The sequence below is a fragment of the Falco rusticolus genome, chromosome 9 (genome assembly GCF_015220075.1).
Source record: "Falco rusticolus isolate bFalRus1 chromosome 9, bFalRus1.pri, whole genome shotgun sequence".
NCBI lineage: Eukaryota > Metazoa > Chordata > Aves > Falconiformes > Falconidae > Falco > Falco rusticolus.
The window spans coordinates 15,378,414-15,393,733 of NC_051195.1; the positions used below are offsets into that span (position 1 = coordinate 15,378,414).

At 37.7% G+C, this 15,320-nt stretch overlaps 1 protein-coding gene across 4 annotated transcripts in view; it reads left to right on the forward strand.

Annotated features, from left to right (window-relative positions):
* PHYHIPL (phytanoyl-CoA 2-hydroxylase interacting protein like) overlaps positions 1–15,320 on the forward strand; it is a 79,690-nt gene that overhangs the window by 52,563 nt on the left and 11,807 nt on the right. The window lies entirely within an intron of this gene.

Sequence of the window (15,320 nt, forward strand, 5' to 3'; positions counted from 1 at the left end):
TTTATGGGATTTTCTCACCTCTGCCCACGTATGGAGGTTACTTTCTCTTCCCCCAGGTACATTTCGTTGTTTCCTTTGTCTGTGAATTGCTTTGTACCATGCTTTGGAACCTCGACCCATTGAATATGTTGCTTCTGTACTTCACTTTGTCTCTCTGTCTAGGTAGCATGGAGTTCTTAAATCATATTTGATTTACAGGGATCTGAGTATAACAGCTTTTCTGGAGTATGGGAGTTTAATTTCAAGTTTCATGACACATTAGGTAGCCAGCTGCCCCAGCATGACCTGTGTCGTAGGAACATGTCTGGTATTCTGCTTTCTCATAACTGTACAACTGCAGGGAAGACAGAATTAGGTTCTGTATGTGAAGAATAAAGTACTGATTCTCCTCTTCCTATTTTTGTATGTTCTGTAATGCTCAGCTGGTTTCTGGGTTGCTTCCTTGAGCAAACTGTCAGCAAACCACCAAGGTTGTCTGGTGAGGCTGTCAACCCTAATACAAGTGTGCAATGCTTAAGACGGAAGCCATACCATGAAACTAAATTCTTCAGTATATCTTACTATGCTTGTTATATTTAGCTCATATAGTAGGAGCGTGAGTTGGAAGGCATTGCTTGAGATGCTTTTAAATGCCATAAATCCAAAAGGTGAAAAACGAATCTAAATATGAATTCTTATTTAAGTAACATACCCAAGAGGACTTGGTTGGCTTAGTGAATTTGTAGTAGGTTTTGCAGCTATTCATCTACAGGTAATAGTTCAATTTTGCCTTACCATGATTGTGATGGATCACTTGCTATGATCCAATGATTCTTTGATAGCCTGAATAGTAAGACTACAGAAGACTTTATAACAGGAACTATTTAAAGTATCCAACTGAGCTGTGCTTTTTAAAAAAATAGTTCTGGAACTATTGAGGACCATGGTGTTCTTGTGGATTTTAATATGATAGTTCAGAATTGTTGTAAGTTTCTTTTAAGCTAATTACATCAAAACTTCAGTTTGAGTTTTCTCCTCTTCATTAGACAAACTTCATATGGAGAATTTACATGAAAGGTCTGTTAGAAATGCCATCAGGACAAGAAAATTATGAGCTGGAGTCAAGACTTCTAATAAACCCACACAACCTATATGTTATACTGGGTCTGAGTGAGGGATGAATTCTAACATGGTGAAAACACTGCTTAAAAATTTCCTTTGACTACAGTATTTATAGTTGTGTCATTTGTATGTTCTAGTATTAGTGAGAAGCTTGAACTCATTGTAGCCTTTCCCTTGATAGGGAGTATTTAACAGTGTCCTCTCATTTCTGCCTGCTTGCCTCCCTTAATGAAACTGGCAGCAACCAAAGTTATCTATGCATGCTCTCCTCTTTTTAACAGTCAGCCAGTGGCAGACCTGCTTCCAAAGACCTTTACTACGTTTGGTTGCCCTAGGAAACCAGCTAAAAATGAAACAAAACAGAACTCCAGCCTTTGCCAAAAAAAGACTCTCGGAACCCCTATATCCTTTTTTTCAGGCCCTGAAAAAAAGTCTGAAACCTGCATAAAAATTAAATTTTAAAAAATAGTGCAAGTTACAGAGTAGAATTTCCTGAACTATTGTGAATATGTAATACATTTCAAATCACAGTTAAAAAGAACAAACTGGTGTAAAACAGAGCCAGACCCTATTCCTTACAAGGGATCTGTGTGAAAAGCACACAGCAATTACCAGTGCACTGAACTAAAATGCTCATTCATCCTGCAGAGTGCCAGGGTATATCCAGTGAGTTACAAAAGCCTACTCATGCTGAGCACCCTACTTTCTCAAGCAAAATGCTTGGTAAGATTGTGGTCTCCAGCCCTGAGATCTCTCTGCTGCCCTTCAAGGGACACGTTTTGCCTTTTTCTCTGGGCTTCCCTTTGCTTGAAAGAAAAATGGTTCTTAAACGAAAATCCTTGTGTGATCAACGCAGTTGCAGTTTTCAGGCAAGCTGGCAGGTCAAATTAAAGCTCATGTGAGTACAAGGCTGCCTCTGCTTGCTAGGTTTGAACTCACATGACATAACTTGAAGCAGAGAACGCATTTTTGGTTTTGGTTAAGACACAGCTGCAAGAAATGCACAAGTTGTTGCCAGTCAAATAAGAATGAGGTAAACAAGCATAAGCATGAGTATAAGCATAGTGATAAACTGAAATGAAAGTGTTTGTTTGTCCATCTCTCTTGTTTAGTACACGTGAAATTATAGATCATGAAAGGCCGCTTACTTCTCTAATATACGGTTAATATTAAAAGCACTAAAAGATTAAGGCCGATGCTTTGCTCTCAGTTACATTGTGTTACATGAAGAGCATTGGAGCAATTAGGCCAGTGACCCAGAGCAGTGTAACTTGGATCGGAATCTGGCCCCAAGCAACTTGTCCAGGGTCATACAGTCAGTGCCTTCACCTATGAGATCTATTTTCTTTTGTTGTTAGTCTTGGAGACATAGGCAGTTCCACAGTCTCAGAGGCAGCTGTACTTGTTTATTCATCAGTAGAGAAAAACCTCATGCCGTAAGAAGCTCCAGATCTCTTCCTGCTCAAAAATCTGCCCTTTTAGTAATCAACAGGGTGGAAGTCTGCTGAAAAACGTCACTCCCTGTTTTCCAGGAAAACAGTACTTGAGGTAGCATCCTTCCAAAAATACACCACAAAATGGGTCTGAGGGCAGTCTGAAGTATGGTCAGAATTTCATAAGGATGCATAGATACCTGCCAATGCAGGCTTCTCCTGCTAAATGAATTAAGAATATGTAATAAATTGATCTGCTTTTACAGTAGAGTTTCTGATGTAGTTACTTGCTTTCCAAATCTGGAATTCCGTATAAATGAAGATATGTAATATACACAAATTCTAGTATATATCAATGGCTGTAAAGTTTATTTTAATTTTTAAATGACGTTTAAATTAAGCTAAAAGATGGTTTAGAGCCTTTTACATCCCTTATTAGCTTCTTTCCCTTTCAGCAGCTGAGAAATGCTCATTGTAATTAAAATTTGTTTTCAAACTGCTTCTTGTAGTCAACACATGCTGAGAAGATCCACTTACCACCCATGTACCTAAGCTTGCTGTGCTGAACCAAATGGGAGCACTACTTTAATTAGTAGTAAATACTGTGGTGGCTTGGTGTGTGTGGTCTACGATAGTGTCCTGTTTGATTTCAAGAAGGTACAATTGCACTAGCCTAGCTGTGACGGTCAGAGGCATGAAAACCGATGGTATGTCAGTAGGAGTTGCAGTGCAGCTGTAGCTATTTTTGCCACACTGCAATTCTCAATCCAGAGAAGGTTGCAGAGAAGTTTGTTTAGCTTCAACGTGACAAGGTACAGTAAAAAATAAATCCACGTCTTTAGTATAAACAGTGTAAGAGAATTCAGTGGGAACAGTATATTGGTATACATTTTTTTGTATATATGAGTCACCCAGCAGACAGGATGAGGAGCAAGATGCTGACGTTTGGTGGTGGTATTTGCACTCAGTCTCAGCTTATCAGTTTGCTTGGTTTTGATATTCGTGTGTCATAAAAGGAGATCCCATCACTTCTCCTCAGCTCTCTACCACAATGATTTGGGAACACGGTAGGATCAGTACATCTGCACATCTTAGATAAAGGGAAATGTAGGCATGATGGCATGTCAGTTTAGTCTGGGCTACGTGGTTTTTTTGTTGTCTTACAGTTTTCCTGGTCCTTAGTAAAGGAATGTGTACCTACATGATTATTCGCAACCTTACAGTTGCATGTGTTTATCTGATAACAAAAACCTCCTTTTTTCACAATTTCTCCATGTATTTTTTAACACATTTAACATTGAATCTTTTTGCACGTGTGTATAGCTTAATATTTTACTGAGTTAACGCTCCTCAACTTATGTGTAATAAAAATGTGAAAAGGAAAGAGGAAAAACTGGGCAATGGTGGCCCAGCCTTGTGGAACACCAAGTACTTTATAGAAGCATCCAGTTTTCATTGAAATATTCTTGCAAAACATATCCATAAGGAGTAAGGGAAACTCTAGAAAGGTGTGATTTTTATCAACAGAGATTTGCATCTATTTCCATTTTAGTACTCAGTCTATCAGAAGGGGTTTCTGGTGGCTATTGACATTCTAAAAATGTGGTTTAGTTTTGAATGACTAAAGTATAACTATTAAATACTTCCAAGACATCAGGATACCCAGTAAGAATTTAATCTTAGTGAAAGAAAGAATAAGGTCAGCCTTGCCGTATTAGCCATTTATCAGACTTTCAGTCAGGTTTTATCTTTTGCTTTGGGTCTGTGAAACTCATGTGTGCCTCCACTTTTGGCCATAGGTATGAATTGTTACATTTATGTGGTCGAGTTTTCAGCAACTCTCAAGTAACACAGCTTAAATCTCGTTGATTTCTGTAAGACTTCTAAATCATTTAGGTCCTTCTGAAGATGTTACCAAATGTTACTTAAATTTTTGCTTCAGGTAAGGATGGGTCTAAAATCAAAGGAAGAGTTGGCACTGAATTGGAACAATTGGCTGATAACAGCAGAGGACAGCTCACAGTGATATATCTGAATTTCCTTTATGGTAATAACAAAAGAGGAAACAGTTATTTTGAGAAATTGGTTTAATGATGCAATTTAATGCATTATGTATTTTAAAGGAAAATTAATTAAATCACAGTTATTGAATAATTTAGCTATAATTGCAGTTTTCAAGATACAAATTCATCCACATTCAAAATTAAATGGTCCTTAGATGTTTGATCCTATTAGTGCTTTCAGAAAAAATATTGCGGGGATAAGTGAAAAACTGAAGTATTTGACACAGAAATTCAGAGAAATTGTTCTTGAAAAGTTTATCCCTTTTAAAGCATCGGTCCAAAGGATATTTCTAAGTCAGTGAGCTGTAGATGTCTTTGCTATAAGAGTTCAGAAATTGGCTGCATTTTAATACTTACTTTTTTTCCCCACGTTCTTTTTTTTTTTTTTTAGTTCTCTTTGTCAGGAATCTTGCAAATTATCAGAGGTTGCTGTAGTATCATAAGAATCATCAGAATTGACAAATGTAATTTAGGAAATAATTACAGAGGGTAACTTCAGCTAGCTCTTAACTTCTATGACCTCCCTCTCTAGTCAGTGAAAAGAATTAGACTCCTCCAGGGCAAAGGTAAACGTGAGAGCTAACTGTAGGTACTCGGATTATCCGGTCTGGGAAACTGCCTTTCTTCACTCAATGGAAAGTGACCCTGAAGAGACTCACTGCCCAAGGATAATGCTGGCCTTTGTTAGTAATTTATTTTTTCTTAGCATAGTAAGAGTATTAGTGGTTTCCACAGTAGTGCATCTTACCAGTATTGCACATGAACGTCATTGTAAGTCGTATATATATGTGCAAAAAAAAAAAAAAAATCTTTTGGACAGCAGCCTTTGCTTTTGAATTAGAGTATGCATCTCTTGTAGAAAGTTTATTTCAGGTATAATTCCATAGACATCTGTGATCTTATCACAGGAGTGAATGTTGTTCCTGCTTTTTTCTTGTTACGCTACCTACTGTCATTTTTGAGAAGCAAAGAAAAGTTTGAGTTTTATTATCTTTAACTTTGAAGGAGTACATATGGCCCAACAAATCCATTCTTGAGAATTTTGTCTTTAAGCCAAAATTTATATTCCACAGAAATATTATAATGGGACCGTTTGATTTCTGCGTGCTATAGTAACCGTCTCTGTATGGAGACACTTAATTTCCTGTTGAACCTGTTGTTGCATTCAGTGTCTACTGAGAGAATGCTTGAGCTGTAAACCAAAGCCCTACAGTTCTGATGGCAGAATCATATTCTAAAATATACCATTGTAATGCTTTATTTGTTACTTCTAGCTGTCAGGTTTGCCACACTTGCATTGTGCATTCCCATTGGTGTTAGTGGAAAACATACTTACACACATTTGAGGAAACCAAGCCCCTGACGTGCCATCTGCACAAGATCTCAAACTACATGATAGTCAAGTGCTTTTGCTAAGGGCAAATGAGCATCTCAGTTGAGTTAGTGGTCGAGCAACTGGCAAAACTGCAAGACTGTGCTGAATGCTCTTCTTTCATTATGCACTGTCCTTCAGTTGCTGTTCTACACGTCCTGTCAGGTAGCAACAGAGTCTCTGAGCCATCTTTGTGAAACGAGAGGCTGCTTGCAGAACAAGGTTTCAGTCCCGCAGCTGACAGCAGGCAGTGAAAAATGAGCCTTGGGAGAGAGTGGGGTGCCGCTCGGTGAGAACCAAGAGCCTGCACGTTTGTTGCTGTCAGTGGTGGGATTGAGATATTGGACTGCTCCTGATTTGAATCATGGGACCACTTGTAGAGTACATTTGTTCTCCATGTGAGATGGAGGAAGAATTGAGTCCTTTGTAAGAGGCTGAGAGAAATTCTTCAATGCAGAAACTAGACAATCTGGAGATTGCTCAGTGTTTTATGTAGGTGCAGGTTTGGGGTACCCTCTCTGCTGAAGAAGATGGCTATACTAAAGGCACAATTGTGCTCACAGGGTCTAGTTGTGTTCTCTTCATTTTGCAATGGGGAATATTCCTGCTGAACTCAATGGTGTAGACTAGTAGGAAACAGCAAAATTAAGCCTTGAGTTAAAATCAAGCAGCAAGAGAATCTGAATGCGTATGAACATTTCAAAAAGATCCAGCAAACATAGATATACATATTGTAGTTATAAAGAAGTGATGCTTTATTTTCAAAACTATCTTTTTTTTTTTTTTTTTTTAATTTTGGTTAGAGTGCACAATATCTTACTAGAAAATGCACAACTGGCATCAGCCATGGGGAGGAAAAGAGGAGAAGATTTAGAGGGTTTATCCTCTAACAGGATTTATAGAGCCAAGCTTTCTCTCTTTATCTAATGTAGGAACTGGTTTTACAAGGTTACTTATTTAGAACATTTCTTAAATATGCTATATAAGTATAAAAAATCTGTATTGGGAGTTAGTTTGCCAGAATTCTGGGGGAGAGGAGAGAGAGACGTTGAAAAGTCTGAGTCTACTCACTCGGGTTTTGTTCATGAAAAGAAGCAGGAATAAAGCATAAATGTTAGTTATGTGGTTATGGTTAGCAGGTTGAACTTTGAAATAGAATAGCTATCTTTCAGAAGTGCCACTTACATGGCCTAACAAATACCAGTCTTGATTTGATAGTTTTATAAATGTTGTTGTATTTGTATTTCCTCTGTGTGGTTTCATTGACTGCCTTGAACAAGGTGTTCTGGTGAACACTGAAATCCTTGATATTCAGGTTAATTATTTGCTTGATTGGGACATATTATCCTGATCCTGTAAAACAGTTTTATATAGCTAGCAGCTGGAAAGGGACCCACTCATTCCAGAGCTCAGGAGAAAAATATGATAGTGTATTGTTGCTTAGTTAAATTAAAGGTATGCAGCTAATACGTGATTTCTTGGCACTTCCCTGTCATTTTTGATGGTTACACAGAAAGAATTCTCTTCCTGTGAATTTTTGAGAAAACAAAATACCTCCACAGTAAGTCAGAGATTTCAGTCTGAATTATAGCACTCAAATATTTCCAGTCTGTATCAGTTTTCTAGAATTATAAACTTAGTATTTGGTTATATAGAGCTGAAATATAACCAATCAGCTGAATCTATCAAGACAAAGAAAGGTAGAATTTTTTACATTTCAGAAGGTGTAAAGATGTCTTTGTTCATTAATGTGGGAGTTATTGTTTCCAAATGAGTTCTTTTAAGTTGTATCAGTATCTAGTAAGAGGATTTCTTATGTGATGGTACTGGGTTGCTCTTCATGAAATTACTCCCCTCTCATCAAATATTTCTATTTCAAAAGGTCACAGCTAATGTATCTCATTGTATTGAAAATGTTAACTTGAGAAAACACTTTCGTTTTCTGCAGTGGATATATTTTTAAGATCTGAAAAGGTGACATTTTTTTTAAAATGTGATTTGTGTTATAAGATTTTGTTGTCTTTTGATGTGTCTATCAGTGTGCTACTGGTATCTGTGTATAAAGTAAACTGATCTTTCAGGGTCTCAAAAATGTTTTACATCATAATTATTCTGCTGTGTTCTCATCCCCATCTTTTGATTTTCAGGTCTTCCAGAATGTATTAAGGACCAGGGTTAGCTTTAATTCTGTGCTGTGTGGGTACAGTCTCACCTTGCTTATTTTCTGGCTCACAAACCTTAGTTACGTTTCCCTTATCAAATTCCTAAGATTTCAAGGAGCTGACACTTCACAGAGTAACTGCGGGGATTAATATCTTGTGTGTCTTTCTAAAGACAGTACAGTGCAGCACTTGCTGCGCTATCCTCTGAGTGACAGCAGCCCAGATAAACGAATGAAATTACGTCAGCGTAGGAATATTGTAGTGACATAGAAGTGGCATGACAACTGCTCGCTGGCTTTCCTCCCATTTGCTGGCTGTGGGATCACCAGGGCTTCCTTGTGCTTTTGGCATTCCAGTTAGTTCAGTAGCTTCCGGGTGTCTTACCTGCCATAAAAACTGCAGCAAGCTAGAGGCTGCTCTGAGTCGCTTTAGCACAGCCAGCCACAGTTTGAAGGAAGGAAACACCACCGAACCTAGGCTTTCTTTTTGTGGCAGACTTTCAACCCTGGGCCACAGGTTGGTGTTAAGGGTGAAGGTTCTTCGGGAGCTTGGCATGTTACGTAGGTAGTTTTTTATACTGACTGTATAGCCCCCTATAATACATGTTTTGTATCACCTAGGTTTTCCATCATGTTTTTTTTTCTGCACCACAAAGCCAGTTTTCATCATATAAATGTCAAAAGATCTCATTTCTTGAAAGTGTCTTGAACTGTTTTTTTCTTTGTTGCTACTAATGGTAAATTCAGAGAACAGACATTCTTCACCTAGAATTTCTGTAGGACCTGTATTTTATTTTGTTATTTGTCTACAACTTTTAATTGAGCCTTAAATATGTGCCTTGACTTTAAGAAGCAGTGACGTTTCCTTATTTTCAACTAATTTTTGGGGGAATTACTAGATTCCATGATTTTCAACACTACATTTATTTGAAATCTCTAAATATATGCATGTCTTCTGGAAAATGAAACTGAGGTTTTGAACAGATGACTTTGCAAATCATTGTGAAATCAAAGTTGAAGAAACTGCTGTCCTCAAGTACTTAGATGTCACCCCCTCAGCTGAGAATGTGGTAGCTAGACCAGTGAGCTCTTAGAATGTTTCAGTATAACTTACAGCTGGAAAAGGCAGTATTGTAACTGGAAACAGTCATCAGCCACAAGCATTCCATGGTTTGTGTTGTGTTTTGTTTTAAATCTAGACAGTATTAAATGCAAGGACCTTCATCCTCAGATAAAGGAACTTGTTAATAGCAACCATTTCAGATGCAAGGACAAGCCCGAGATTTACACAGTACAAACTGACAGCCCCAAATGCCTTCACATTTTTCACTGATCTGTTGGGAACCTTTTCAGAAATCCATGGCAATGGTGTCGGCAGCTTAGGAGAGGCATAATAGTGATTTCAGAATGTCTGCTCCAAAAGCATCGCAAGTCCATGTTTCCCACAACATGACTCTAAAGACACTGAAGATTTACCCCTGAGTACAAAGAAACTTAGAACCAGATGATTTATCTTTGTCCGTACAACTGGAGGTTTTCCAGAGTGATGCCAAAAGAGGCAAATCTATTTATACATGTTGAGGGTGGTTCATAATGGGCTTAAATGAAAATGTAAGTTACACTTCATTAAGCTGATTTAATTTGCATCTTGAGGGACAGAAGGACAAAGCCTTAGCAGGAAACAGAGTCAACAAGAGATTTTAAAAGTAATGCAAGGAAAAGCCCTTTCATCGCTTTCTTCTCTTTGCTATTGTTTGTTCTCCTGGCATGTTTGGCCTCTGTGATACGAAGTGAATTTACATCACTTCAGGGGTGTGTAACTTTCCACCACTGCTTAGGACAGCTCTGAATTTGGTTGAGTGATGGTTCAAACAGACCCCTCCTTTATTCCAAATTCTGGTTAGATGTTTACATTTTTCTGTATATAAAATGAATAAATAGTTTTTGTCCAGTATTGGATGAATACCTGAATTGCTTAAATCTAAACCCCATGAAGGGGAAATAGCAATCTGAAAAGCCTTCTTATACTACTTTCCCCGTAGTATCCAAGTCTGAATTGCAGATAAATAGTGATATTTTACAGCTATATTTTGTCACCCCGATTACTGAAGGCATACTTTCACGGCTCCATCGGAGAAAATTATTTCACCTGGCCCTGCCTTGTTTAATTTCTCCAGATTTAATGGACATCATTGCAGTTGAATTATTATTTCACAAGTTTACTTCACTCTTGAGTACAAGTAATCACGCTCATTATGGTTGTAATATTTGTAGCCTTTTCCCTGTTGATGGATGGCTATTATGTTATTGTATTCAGATTTGCAGGTTCTGTTTTCTGTGCATTTGTTTCTCGACTGCTGAATAATTTTTCGTGCTTGCATAGTGCAGCACACTGCATATTAATGCTGTGAAAGGTGGCATATAGTGTTACGGATGGAGTGATGGGAAAGAGGGTGCGATTTGATTGCTAAATACAAACTGCATGAGTTCTGAATACCGAGGAGTTCTACCCAGCATGTCTGATATACAACTTCTGAGCATGAAGCTGTCTTTTTAATGTCTCCAAACAATGAATTACATTCAAACTATGGGATATACAAATGTATGTGTAGGGATTCTATATCTTCATTAAATGTCTATCATACTGTTCAGTTAATTATTTTCCATTGTTAAAGTTTGATAGCAGGAATGTATTTGCCAAGATAATATCAGAGTCAAAACTTCTGTAAGCAAGGTCACAGGAACCTATAAATGTATTACTTTATTGGTCTCGTTCATAAAACTGACTTTTGTGAGCTGTAAGTACGCTTAGAGGGTAGATCACAAATTAGCCCTTTCAGGATTCCTTTTGTGGATAATGTTAACAGTTTGTCTGTGAAATTAAAAATCAGTAGGCACATTCTGCCTTGCCCTGCTGTGAAGTTCTGCATTTTGGAAGTAAGGGAAAAAGATGATCAAGTACTCAAAAATCATAAAAATTCAGTGGTTGTGAATGCTCGGTAGCTACCAATTAGAGGTTGTGTTAAGGTTCTTTGCCACCATCATTCTACTGCTGCAGATGCAATGGTTCAGCGTGTTTTGAGTGACGAGGCAAATTCAAAAACATCCTTTTTCAGATCTTTTCAGTGTGGACTTACCAATTTCCAAGTCTTATCATTTGTCTCCAATTGTGACAGTGAAAGCCGTGAATGTTCAATGGGATTTTTCTGCCTTTTTTTCCCATTCAGAGATAATTTATGTAAGTAGAAGATATAATGAGGATGCTAAATTAAGTGTGTCTATGTGTATATAAATAAAATTGGTTTGTTACCCATTTGCCAGCATTTTGGTTTAGCTGCAGCAGTGAGTATCATAACTGCTTTAAAATTGATTAGACAATTTAACTTGAAATTTAGGTCTGGATATGGCAGAAAGAGATAAGCCTGTGAATAGGAGCATAAAGCATTAATCTTGCAGTTCTCCAGCTGATCTCATGTTGTATTTATTCTTTGACTTTGAAGAAATTTAAAGTCTTATGCTTCCAGTGTGACCTATGCACACATGAGCGGTCTTTAAATTCTTATTATATGGGTCAAGAATCTCTGAGCCCTTTTGCTTGCTCTAAAAGAGAACTGTTTTCTTGTTAAAACAGAGGGACTTCTGCAGCATGCAGGGATGACATGGCTGGTTTTTTGGCAGGGGAGACCAGGCTGTTCAACTACTAGCTCTTCTGTAAGTGTCTGCCCAAAAGAGACCTGCAAGCAGTGTTTCTACGCAGTCCTGCTGGGCCTTCCAGTGTTGAAGCAACATGAATGTGCAAAACAAAGTAGCCATTTTAGCTGGAAGCTGATCTATTTAATTTGATATGAAGCTTCTTACAGCAACTTTTCCTATGCTATTTCATTTTTTGTCTGTATTGTGGTGCTTCACCTAAGAAAGATCAATTTAGCCTCAGTGAAGTGGCAAAGCAACTGACATGAAAGCAGCCAGTTCTAATGCCTTCTCCACCTTTTTTCACATACATATCAGTAGTAACTTCCTTTCAGCTGGAGTTTTGGAGCACTTTAGGGCAAGCGTATGCTGGTTTGAGTAAGTTCAGTCGCTATTTCTGCTTTAGTAGACAACCTGTTTCCTGATGTTGGTCTATTCTTTTAACTTGACCCTGGTATAAAGAGGTGGCTTGACGTGGACACGCTTTCCGGTATGAAAACAATTCAAAATACTCTCCAAAGCAGAAATGGAAAAAAAAGGCAAGGTACAAACGTGTTACCTTTTTAGTCAGTTGTTGATCTCCAGGATGCCTATATTACATTTACCACTCAACTGAAGTCTCCTAGTTTAACTAGCAGGTAGGTTGCTAAGTAATCTGCTGTAGCAGCCAGCATTTTTAAGTGGTTTGGTTGACATTATCAGACCCTAGCTGAACCCTGCTTAACAGCAGATAGTAGTATTTTCTGAAACACTTGGCATCCATGTTTAGATCAAAGTTACACTTCTTTGGGTAAGCTATTGAAAAATTCTGCCTATTTTTGCCTTATAATTCTATAACTTATATATTTATTTATTTACTATTATATTTTAGTTAATTATTTGTTTAATTTAAAAAATGTAATTAATTAATGAATAAAAATATAGTAGTTGTAATGCTTTTATAATATTAATAAACTCTAGTGGAAATGTTCCCCATTATGTAGTTGTTACAAGTGATGTGCATACATTACCAGACCGGATAGGATATTCTCACTCTCCTGTGCTATCCCGTCACCTTCATTTCTTTCTAGTTAATTAGGGTGCAGTGATGTTAAGCACTGTAGCTCACACTTTTATGCTATATTCCAGTACATCTCTGAACAAAATGCTGTTCCTAACATTGAAGAGGACTAGTTTTTGCAGGACCCAGATTCTGAGTTAGAGCATATGCTTTACAAGGGAATGCTTTTTCAAAATTTCTTGGTGGTCTGAATGCTAGGGTGTCTGCTCTGCGGGCAAAGCTGGTCACCTGCATGCTTGGTTCTTAGGATCAGTCAAACCTAAGAGAGCAAAAGCATGTTTTTCATGCTCTGTCCCTTTTTCCTTTGTTCCCATGCAATGGCACACCGATTGCTATTCAAAAGCCACCATTTACCAATACTCACTGAATTCTCCTCCTCCGTTTAATACCGTGTATCATTGTTAGGTTCCTGCTACTGCGGGAAACTGGAGTGTCGCTTGCCAGTCATGACTGTGAGGTATTTTACGTTTTTGTTTCATATACTGTTGTATTTCAAAATCTGTAAACTGATTTTTTTTTCTACTCTCAAAGAGCTTTAAAGATTTCAGAAAAGTGTTATTTTGGATTTTGTTCCATCATAAAAGAAAGGATAGCTTAGCACTTAGTAAAGCAGGTGGTTTCTTTTCCTCAGACTTACATTAAAATGTTGCTAAAATTACCTGGAGATTTTCTGCTAGACATTTACCTAAACCATTTATTCACTTCTCAAGCAAAGAAATTAACAGGATCATGAGCCCAGACATCTGAAGAGGTATGCCAGACATTATTTCCAAGAATTGTATAGAAAAAAAATGCCCCTTTACAGAAGCACTTTTGCTCTTTGGCTGTCATCCATGTGCTCCAAAAGCTTTTCTCACCTCTGTTACTTTTTGTCAATGGTCAATACTGCTTTGCAGATGTCTTCTGCTAAGGCCCATGGGTATGGAGTATAGAAACTCACTTTTGAAGCAAAGAAGTTGCACGTTAATGTATTGCGGATATATATGGCTTGGATTTCCTGACTGCATGTCTGTTCAGGTCTTTATTCATTTACCCAGTATGCTGAGATCCGAGTCCATCCAGATCTGCAGGTCTGAGAACCTCAGAAGCATTACTGCTTAAGCACAGAGCCTCGTGTCTGGAAGAGCGATCGTATGTAGCCTTTTCAGTGTACCTGGTAGAGCTTTCAGTCATTTTTGAAAAACAAAAGGCTTACAAAAGAAAGCAATGCCATTTTCTCCCTGCTGGCTTTCTGAAATCTCATGTTGGGAAAAGCACTTACCATGTATTTCATATGAAGAGAAAGCTGTCAGCAATGACTGGTTTTTCCGAGTCTACTGCAGGCCGTTTAGCTGTTGACAATGTCATTGTGGATGGCACAAACAGAGTAGGACTTTGAGCAAGACCACACACTATCTGACTTCGATATTAGTTGGAAAGTGGGGTGGGGGTGGGTGGAAAAAGTAAGTGGGATGTTTGAAGGGGAGACAACCTGTTGGATGCAAGCTCATAAGATGGAACAAAAGTAGAAAATGTTCTATTTGGTTCTTAAAATCATCAGTAAAATTGCTTTTTTCAGAATACTAGCTGGAAATGTATGGATTTCATGGACTCTGTGATTGAATTTCACATATCCATGAGGAGAATTTTGAACAATCAGGCCAGCCTTAATATTCCTGCATTGAGGTGTTGGTATAATTCTGTGACAGCGTATGTTGAGAGGTGGAAATGTCCCTAATGTTTTCCAAGTCAAATGTATTATTATTATTATTACTGACTAGACTCACCTTTTGTGTCCAGTTTTTTATCAGTTATGATGGGAGTATAAATACTATCTTTTTGTATCATTAGATGTGACTGAAAATAATTCTGACAATGTGTTACCTCGCATCTTTGCATGAGCTTCCTATCTTCCTCATCTGGATGGAATTTGGGAGCTTTCCTCTCTTTTTTTACACAGACATTAGCCTTGTTTTTCTCCTTTGTTTCTTTATATTCTCACCTGTGTTTGATTTTTATTTTTTTTTAAATGCTCTGTTTCTTTACTCCTTTTCTTACACAATCTCTATTTTTTCATTTTTACTTATTTTTCTCATCTTTCTGTTGTGGTTTTTTTTGTTTGTTTGGGGTTTTTTGGGGGGTTTTTTGTTTGCTTTTGACTTTTGTCTTAGGTAGTGCAGGATCACCTAATGTTTCTGAATTTTACTGATCATGGAATGCTCTGCTACAAGGTTGCCTTGGGAACTAAGGGAAGACCTAATTTTAGAACCCGCAATGGTTTTGGGGGTCAATGGTCATTTGCTCATCTACCGTATACACTTAGAAATTAGAAAAAACTTGCCAAGAAAACTGCAGGGTCTCAACTGGGCAAATAGAATAGAGAGAATAAAGATCAGAAAATGAAATTGGTGTATATGGCCCTTTTACTGAGCTCAACAAAGTGATCACTGTTAATTGTTTC